Consider the following 10431-nt stretch of genomic DNA (forward strand, 5'->3'; position numbering starts at 1 on the left):
AACAGAAGTATTATTGTAAACTATTATATTACGGTGATTGTCTATATGTAGAAATCATCAGATGTCGAAAACCTTTGATTTAAATATTCATTTATGGTGTGCCTTTTCAAAAGAATGCAATGTTTATAAAACGTATCATATAGAGGTCAAATACCTCGCAATGAAATCGATGAATGACGTATTCGTCCATATGGATTTGGAGCAATCGTCACATTAGAGGCGTGTGGCATAGTTGAAAATCAAATGAAAGTTGAAAAGTGGACAACCATCTGCCCACGCCTTAAGCCGCGCCGCGGCTGGAAGACCCAAGCCGCGGGCTAAAGCTTGTTTTGAAGGTCGAGCATTTTGATGGTCCCAGACCATCTGGGTCAGTGTTAAGCCGCGCCGCGGCCTGGAAGCCCGCGCCGCGATGAGTACCTGATCAGAAATTCTGGGTAGTCTTCAAGGGTCAAAACGAGCCAAACTTCAAACAAGTCTAATTTATGAACCATAAATACTTAAAACTCGTATCTTATATCGTTAGATAGGAAATTTGACAAAGAACACAACTAAACACATTTCACCAACCAAAAACATTATTTGTAACAACCGAATTTACAAATTGAATGCTCAATTAAAGCTCCTCATTAATGTTCAAGTTCATAAATGCATAATTATGATTTGAGAAATAAATGCATACATATGACACGCCGTTTCGTAGGTAATCAAGCATACAATCTAACTCACCGCTTACCAACAACAATTCATGGCATTCAATACATTAATAGTTCATTTCAAGTTCATCAAACCCTAACCCAAATTTACCAAAATCAGTAATCAAGTTTATGAAGTTTTCTAAAGCAACCTACACATCAAATTGAAGCTAGTGATGTTAGGAACACATATAATACATGCACTTGTAACATTTAACAACATTCAAGCAACGAAATCACCAAATCAAACACACCAAAGTTCATGTTCATGCTAGTTGCTTAAAATAACAAGATCGAACATATAAATCACATATTCATGTTAGACTTGAGCCATAGACACTAATTAACAACTTTATAAGTTAAAAACATCAAGAACACAAAATCTAGTGATTTTATAAAGTTACCCAAATGAGATGTAATCGGTATGGAATCGAAGAGGAAGTTGCAAGGATTCCAAATATGTAATTTGTTTAGATTGATGCTTGCTCGATTTGATTTGGATGATGAATCTTTGAAATGGAGAATTAGAGAAAATTGTGGAAGTATGAAAGAAAATGGAAAATGAAAATGGATAATGAAAAGGAGGTGGGTGTGACTAGTCCATCTAGTCACATCTTTGCTCAATTGGCGAAACTAGTCCCTCGAGTTCGGTTGCGGGCGCGTGAATTACCTAAACGAGATATTTAATACGCGTATCAACGGGAGATGTTATAAATATATAACGGACTTTAAAATAGTTAAACGGAAAGCAAACGGAAAAAGGCGGGATGTTACATTACCTACTCCTTAAAAGAAATTTCGTCCCGAAATTTAAGTAGGCGTAGTAGTCGTTGTTTCTTCCTCGGGATCTTGCGTTTCCGCATTCATGAATAGATGAGGATACTTCCTTTGCATTTGATCTTGTCTTTCCCAAGTAAACTCGGGTCCCCTTTTGGCGTTCCAACGGACCTTGATAATTGGAATTCGGCTTTGTTTTAACGTTTTGACAGAGGTGTCTACAATTTCAACCGGTTCCTCCACGAAATGAAGTTTGTCATCAATGGTAAGCTCCTCGAGAGGGATGACGATATCGGGTTCGGCAAGGCACTTCTTCAAGTTTGATACATGAAAGGTAGGGTGAACGGAGCTCAATTGAGGCGGAAGATCTAAACGATAAGCAACGGTTCCGACACGCTCCAAGATTTCGAAAGGACCAATATACCGCGGATTTAGCTTACCGCGTTTTCCGAAACGGATTACACCTTTTCAAGGTGCGACTTTTAACATTACTCGATCACCGACTTGAAATTCAAGGTCGTTGCGTCGTTTGTCGGTATAGCTCTTTTGACGACTTCGGGCCGTCCTAAGCCTATCTCGAATTTGAACGATCTTTTCGGTCGTTTCATGAATGAGTTCGGGTCCGGTGATTTGTGTGTCGCCTACTTTGGCCCAACAAAGAGGTGAACGACATTTTCGGCCATATAAAGCTTCGAATGGTGGGGCGTAAATACTCGTGTGATAACTATTATTGTAGGAGAATTCGGCGAGAGGCAAGTGCTTATCCCAAGCTTTTCCAAAGTCGATAACACAAGCTCGTAGCATGTCTTCCAACGTTTGGATTGTACGTTCGCTTTATCCGTCGGTTTGCGGATGGTATGCGGTGCTCATGTCAAAACGCGTTCCCAACGCTTCTTGTAAAGTACGCCAAAATCTAGAAACAAAACGGCCATCTCGGTCGGAGATAATCGATAAGGGTACACCGTGTCGGGCTACGATTTCTTTAATGTAAAGTTGTGCAAGTTTCTCCATGTTGTCGGTTTCCTTCATGGCTAGGAAGTGCGCGGATTTAGTGAGTCGGTCAACAATAACCCAAATAGTATCATAACCGCCAACCATCTTTGGTAGTTTGGTGATAAAATCCATCGTTATCCTTTCCCACTTCCATTGTGGGATCTCGGGTTGTTGAAGTAGTCCGGACGGTCTTTGATGTTCGGCTTTGACTTTGGAGCAAGTTAGGAATTTTCCAACATAAGTAGCAACATCCCTTTTAATGTTCGGCCACCAATATTGTTCTTTGAGGTCGTGGTACATCTTATTGGCACTGGGGTGAATCGAATATCTTGACTTATGGGCTTCGTCTAAAATAAGGCTTCGCAAGTCCCCATAAGTAGGCACCCAAATTCTCCCGGCGAAATATCGAAGTCCGGTTTCTTTAACTTCGAATCGGGAGGTAAGGACATTCAAGTGTTCGAGAGAGATGTTTCCATCCTTGAGCGCCTCGTCTTGGGCTACACGAATTTGACTATTGAGGTTGGTGTGAATGGTGATGTTTAAAGCTCGGACACGAAGAGGCACCGCTCTTTCTTTTCGACTCAAGGCATCGGCTACTACGTTTGCCTTCCCGGGATGGTGACGAAGCTCACAATCATAATCGTTTAAAGTTTCAATCCACCGTCGTTGTCTCATGTTTAGTTGCTTTTGTTCGAAGATGTGTTGGAGGCTTTTGTGATCGGTGAATATGGTACTTTTGGTTCCATAAAGATAGTGTCTCCACATTTTAAGTTCAAAGACAACGGCTCCGAGTTCGAGATCATGTGTCGTATAGTTTCGTTCATGATTTTTTAATTGTTGAGAGGCATAAGCAATGACTTTCTTTCATTGCATCAATACACACCCAAAACCATGTTTCGAGGCATCGTAATATACAACAAAATCATCATTGCCTTCGGGAAGTGACAAGATAGGAGCGGTGGTTAGCTTTGTTTTCAAGATTTGAAATAAGGATTCTTGTTCGGTCGCCCAAATGAATTTCTTTCCCTTGTGAGTTAACGCGGTTAGAGGACGAGCAACCAAAGAGAAATCCTTGATGAATCTACGATAGTATCCGACGAGACCCAAAAATTGACGAATGTGGGTAGGAGTAGTAGGAGTCTCCCATTTACTAATGGCTTCGATTTTTGATGGATCGACTTTAATACCTTGATCACTTACAACATGACCAAGAAATTGAACTTCCTTCAGCCAAAATTCACACTTGGAGAATTTGGCATAGAGTCGTTCTTGTCTCAAGAGTTCAAGCACAAGTCGGAGATGTTGTTCGTGCTCTTCTTCGCTTTTAGAATAGACCAAGATGTCATCGATGAACACAATAACGAATTTATCGAGATACGGTTTGCACACGCGGTTCATAAGGTCCATGAACACCGCCGGTGCGTTAGTGAGACCAAATGGCATGACAAGGAATTCATAACTACCATAACGAGTCCAGAAAGCGGTTTTGGAGACATCTTCCCCCTTAACCCTTAGTTGATGATAACCCGAGCGGAGATCGATTTTCGAATATACACAAGACCTTTGTAGTTGATCAAAGAGGTCATCGATGCGAGGAAGATGATATCGGTTCTTAACCGTCAATTTGTTTAGTTCACGATAATCGATGCACATTCATAGGGATCCGTCTTTCTTCTTAATGAACAAAATCGGAGCACCCCAAGGTGAATGGCTAGGTTGGATAAAACCACGGTCAAGTAGTTCTTGGATTTGACTTTGCAATTCTTGCATTTCGGATGGAGCAGGTGCACGTGCTACGGGTGCGGATCCCGGAATAAGATCGATTTGGAATTTTACCGGTCGATGAGGTGGAAGACCCGGCAATTCGTCGGGAAATACATCGGAAAAATCACTAACAATTGGCACATCATCGATATGCTTCTCATCGGACTCGACTTTCTTAACATGGGCAAGGATCGTAAAACAACCCTTACAGAGTAGTTTTCTAACTTTAAGGCACGAAACAAGGTTGAGTCCGGTGCAACTCTTATCGCCATAAACAATCAAGGGTTCACCATTCTCGATAGGAATTTTGATTGCGTTAAGATCACAAAGGATGTGAGATTTCGTTTTGGCTAACCAATTCATACCGATTATTACATCGAAGCTTCCTAGTTCCATGGGTATCAAGTCAATTTCAAACTCATTAACCAAAATGTTTAACGTACACCCCCGGTAATATGTGTCGGCACTCAATAGTTTCCCGTTGGCCACTTCAATGGTATAAGTGGTATCTAGTGGAAGTGGTGGAGTGTTAAAAGAATGAATCAAAGTCTTGGATACAAAACTCTTATCGTGAAACAACCCAACCCGTATTCTATACGATAAATTTTTTTTTATATAATACACATTTATGAGCCAATTAAATATGTAAACCATTCCACAAGTTCCATTTAAACGTACATCAATTTAAATGTTTACAAAAGGCACGAAAGCCATTAATTAAGTTTAATACAAGTTTGACCCACTACAAGGATAGTTTATAATCCAAACGACCTCGAGCATGGTTTGGGGCTAAACTACCCAAAACGTTAGGCCAACTTCAAAAGCTAACACCAAAAGCACCCCCGACAACATAAGCGGGAGACCACTAGTCCAAACGTATGCCCTTACCCTTGTCCAAGCCGGAACCTATAAAAATGGTAAACAACGAGAGGGTAAGCAAGACTTAGTGAGTGCAACAATTATACATACATATATATAACCTATCCATTTGCAATCACAATACCAAATACCTCATACAAACTTGTAACTCAAATAGCATGTCAACATACCCGTAACACTAACAAGTCGTACATTATCACACCACTTCATTAGCATATACTCAACTCAATATATATTATATGCTAAACAAAACAACAATCTCAATATGGTTAACCAATAACGCTATGGTGCTACCGGCTCGTGGTTCACACCATACACTTTTGAGTCATACTCGTTTATAGTGCTACCGACTCGTGGTTCACACTCGATGCTACCGGCTCGTGGTTCACATCTTAGTTTATAGTGCTACCGGCTTGTGGTTCACACTCGATGCTACCGGCTCGTGGTTCACATCTTAGTTTATAGTGCTACCGGCTCGTGGTTCACACTTCATCCCACACATGTTATGGCACTACCGGCATGCGGTTCATACCATAACATTCACAAATAAACACGCCATATACATGAACGCATAATTATTCCACTCACCTTGTCACAAGGATGATGATTTAGCACTTCCGAGCTTCAACGCAATGTACCTAAATCATTAAGTGCACATTCAATTTCACAACTAGTGGGATTAACCACAATACTCCCACTTGAGCATTTAATGACCCAATTTGCATTAAATGACTCAACTACTCACAACCACCCATAAATGGCCAAGACTCGACTTTAATCACTAAGACTAGTGAATTAAAGTCTATTAACTTCAATTAACACAAAACTTAGGGTAATCCATACCCATTTCATCTAATTAGGTCAACTAGTACATTTTGACCCATTTTATCTCACTTAAACTCACAATCAAGTCAAAATTGCCCATTAACACTTCTTTCATAATTCTTAAAGTGCATTAGTGACTAACAACACCAATTGACACTTACAACCTTAAATCACTAGGCTAAAACTGTAGTGACCCGAAATTTTCCATGTTTATATATATTAATTGAGATTGATATTTACATGATTAAATGTTTCCAACATGTTAAGCAATCAAACTTGTTAAGACTTGATTAATTGAAATATGTTTCATATAGACAATTGACCACCCAAGTTGACCGGTGATTCACGAACGTTAAAACTTGTAAAAACTATATGATGACATATATATGGATATATATATATATATATAGTTAACATGATACTATGATAAGTAAACATATCATTAAGTATATTAACAATGAACTACATATGTAAAAACAAGACTACTAACTTAATGATTTTTAAACGAGACATATATGTAACGATTATCGTTGTAAAGACATTTAATGTATATATATCATATTAAGAGATATTCATACATGATAATATCATGATAATATAATAATTTAAAATCTCATTTGATATTATAAACATTGGGTTAACAACATTTAACAAGATCGTTAACCTAAAGGTTTCAAAACAACACTTACATGTAACGACTAACGATGACTTAACGACTCAGTTAAAATGTATATACATGTAGTGTTTTAATATGTATTTATACACTTTTGAAAGACTTCAATACACTTATCAAAATACTTCTACTTAACAAAAATGCTTACAATTACATCCTCGTTCAGTTTCATCAACAATTCTACTCGTATGCACCCGTATTCGTACTCGTACAATACACAGTTTTTAGATGTATGTACTATTGGTATATACACTCCAATGATCAGCTCTTAGCATCCCATGTGAGTCACCTAACACATGTGGGAACCATCATTTGGCAACTAGCATGAAATATCTCATAAAATTACAAAAATATGAGTAATCATTCATGACTTATTTACATGAAAACAAAATTACATATCCTTTATATCTAATCCATACACCAACGATCAAAAACACCTACAAACACTTTCATTCTTCAATTTTCTTCATCTAATTGATCTCTCTCAAGTTCTATCTTCAAGTTCTAAGTGTTCTTCATATATTCTACAAGTTCTAGTTACATAAAATCAAGAATACTTTCAAGTTTGCTAGCTCACTTCCAATCTTGTAAGGTGATCATCCAACCTCAAGAAATCTTTGTTTCTTACATTAGGTTATCATTCTAATACAAGGTAATAATCATATTCAAACTTTAGTTCAATTTCTATAACTATAACAATCTTATTTCAAGTGATGATCTTACTTGAACTTGTTTTCATGTCATGATTCTGCTTCATGAACTTCGAGCCATCCAAGGATCCGTTGAAGCTAGATCCATTTTTCTCTTTTCCAGTAGGTTTATCCAAGGAACTTAAGGTAGTAATGATGTTCATAACATCATTCGATTCATACATATAAAGCTATCTTATTCGAAGGTTTAAACTTGTAATCACTAGAACATAGTTTAGTTAATTCTAAACTTGTTCGCAAACAAAAGTTAATCCTTCTAACTTGACTTTTAAAATCAACTAAACACATGTTCCAATCTATATGATATGCTAACTTAATGATTTAAAACCTGGAAACACGAAAAATACCGTAAAACCGGATTTACGCCGTCGTAGTAACACCGCGGGCTGTTTTGGGTTAGTTAATTAAAAACTTTGATAAACTTTGATTTAAAAGTTGTTATTCTGAGAAAATGATTTTTATTATGAACATGAAACTATATCCAAAAATTATGGTTAAACTCAAAGTGAAAGTATGTTTTCTAAAATGGTCATCTAGACGTCGTTCTTTCGACTGAAATGACTACCTTTACAAAAATGACTTGTAACTTATTTTTCCGACTATAAAGCTATACTTTTTCTGTTTATATTCATAAAATAGAGTTCAATATGAAACCATAGCAATTTGATTCACTCAAAACGGATTTAAAATGAAGAAGTTATGGGTAAAACAAGATTAAATAATTTTTCTCATTTTAGCTACGTGAAAATTGGTAACAAATCTATTCCAACCATAACTTAATCAACTTGTATTGTATATTATGTAATCTTGAGATACCATAGACACGTATACAATGTTTCGACCTATCATGTCGACACATCTATATATATTTCGGAACAACCATAGACACTCTATATGTGAATGTTGGAGTTAGCTATACAGGGTTGAGGTTGATTCCAAAATATATATAGTTTGAGTTGTGATCAATACTGAGATACGTATACACTGGGTCGTGGATTGATTCAAGATAATATTTATCGATTTATTTCTGTACATCTAACTGTGGACAACTAGTTGTAGGTTACTAACGAGGACAGCTGACTTAATAAACTTAAAACATCAAAATATATTAAAAGTGTTGTAAATATATTTTGAACATACTTTGATATATATGTATATATTGTTATAGGTTCGTGAATCAACCAGTGGCCAAGTCTTACTTCCCGACGAAGTAAAAATCTGTGAAAGTGAGTTATAGTCCCACTTTTAAAATCTAATATTTTTGGGATGAGAATACATGCAGGTTTTATAAATGATTTACAAAATAGACACAAGTACGTGAAACTACATTCTATGGTTGAATTATCGAAATCGAATATGCCCCTTTTTATTAAGTCTGGTAATCTAAGAATTAGGGAACAGACACCCTAATTGACGCGAATCCTAAAGATAGATCTATTGGGCCTAACAAACCCCATCCAAAGTACCGGATGCTTTAGTACTTCGAAATTTATATCATATCCGAAGGGTGTCCCGGAATGATGGGGATATTCTTATATATGCATCTTGTTAATGTCGGTTACCAAGTGTTCACCATATGAATGATTTTTATCTCTATGCATGGGATGTGTATTGAAATATGAAATCTTGTGGTCTATTATTATGATTTGTTATATATAGGTTAAACCTATAACTCACCAACATTTTTGTTGACGTTTTAAGCATGTTTATTCTCAGGTGATTATTAAGAGCTTCCGCTGTCGCATACTTAAATAAGGACGAGATTTGGAGTCCATGCTTGTATGATATTGTGTAAAAACTGCATTCAAGAAACTTATTTTGTTGTAACATATTTGTATTGTAAACCATTATGTAATGGTCGTGTGTAAACAGGATATTTTAGATTATCATTATTTGATAATCTACGTAAAGCTTTTTAAACCTTTATTGATGAAATAAAGGTTATGGTTTGTTTTAAAATGAATGCAGTCTTTGAAAAACGTCTCATATAGAGGTCAAAACCTCGCAACGAAATCAATTAATATGGAACGTTTTTAATCAATAAGAACGGGACATTTCAAAAACCCTAGATTGTGGCTATTAGGGTTTCATTACAACAACATAACCTAAACTCACCCATTTTACCCTCAAATGGGTCATACAATTCTCTAGTAACCAAAACCCTAGCCATGAACCAATTAAAACTTAGATCATAAGGTTAGAACTTACCGAGACTATCAACTCGTAGCTAGAGACACAAGAAAAACTTTAATTCTTGCTCCAAAGATCAACCCTCAATCCTTCACTCTCAAATCTCACTTTTAGTCCAAATGGGTTTTAAGTTTTGGGAGAGAAATTGGAAAGAAAAGAGAAAAGAAATTAAATGAAATGGATAAGTGGTTGGGATTTAATGCTCCCATCAGATTTATACGCCAAATTACCACTTTGCCCCTTAAAGTCATTTAATTTGAGCTAAAACCGGAATCTGTCCAGCAGATTTGCCGCGGCGCGGCCCAAATGTCGCGACGCGACGTATCGAAGGAAAAACAACCCCTTTTAACCCAACTTCTGATCCAGATTTGCTTGATATGCCGCGGCGCGGACCCAATTGTCGCGGCACTGCCTAAGGCTGTATCTGAACAGCTCGACCAACTTAAACAATTTTCGATTTTATTTAATTTGTACATTCCAAAACCGCTTCCTATATTCACCTAGTCTTCAACAATAGTCTCACAAGACTTAACGCTAACCAAACCCATGTTTAAACTTATACATGCACACAATATCAAGTATACATATATGTATATATATATATGTATATATATATATGTATATATATATATATATATATATATATATATATATATATATATATATATATCTACACATATATTCATACATTTACGCATAAGCTAACGAGTTATAAACGTACAGATAATTAAGTAAGTACTTTTCGATATGTACGGGAAAACGGGATGTTACAACTCTCCCCCACTTGAATCGGAGCGCGTCCTCGTGATCCAAGCCGCATGACAAGAAGGAAGATAAACCAACACAAACTCTTCGGGCTCCCAAGTAAACTCGGAACTCTTACTACGACGCCATTTGTAGTGACCCGAACTTTTCCATGTTTATATAT

The sequence above is a fragment of the Rutidosis leptorrhynchoides genome, chromosome 1, assembly GCF_046630445.1.
Source record: "Rutidosis leptorrhynchoides isolate AG116_Rl617_1_P2 chromosome 1, CSIRO_AGI_Rlap_v1, whole genome shotgun sequence".
In the NCBI taxonomy this organism is placed as follows: Eukaryota; Viridiplantae; Streptophyta; class Magnoliopsida; order Asterales; family Asteraceae; genus Rutidosis; species Rutidosis leptorrhynchoides.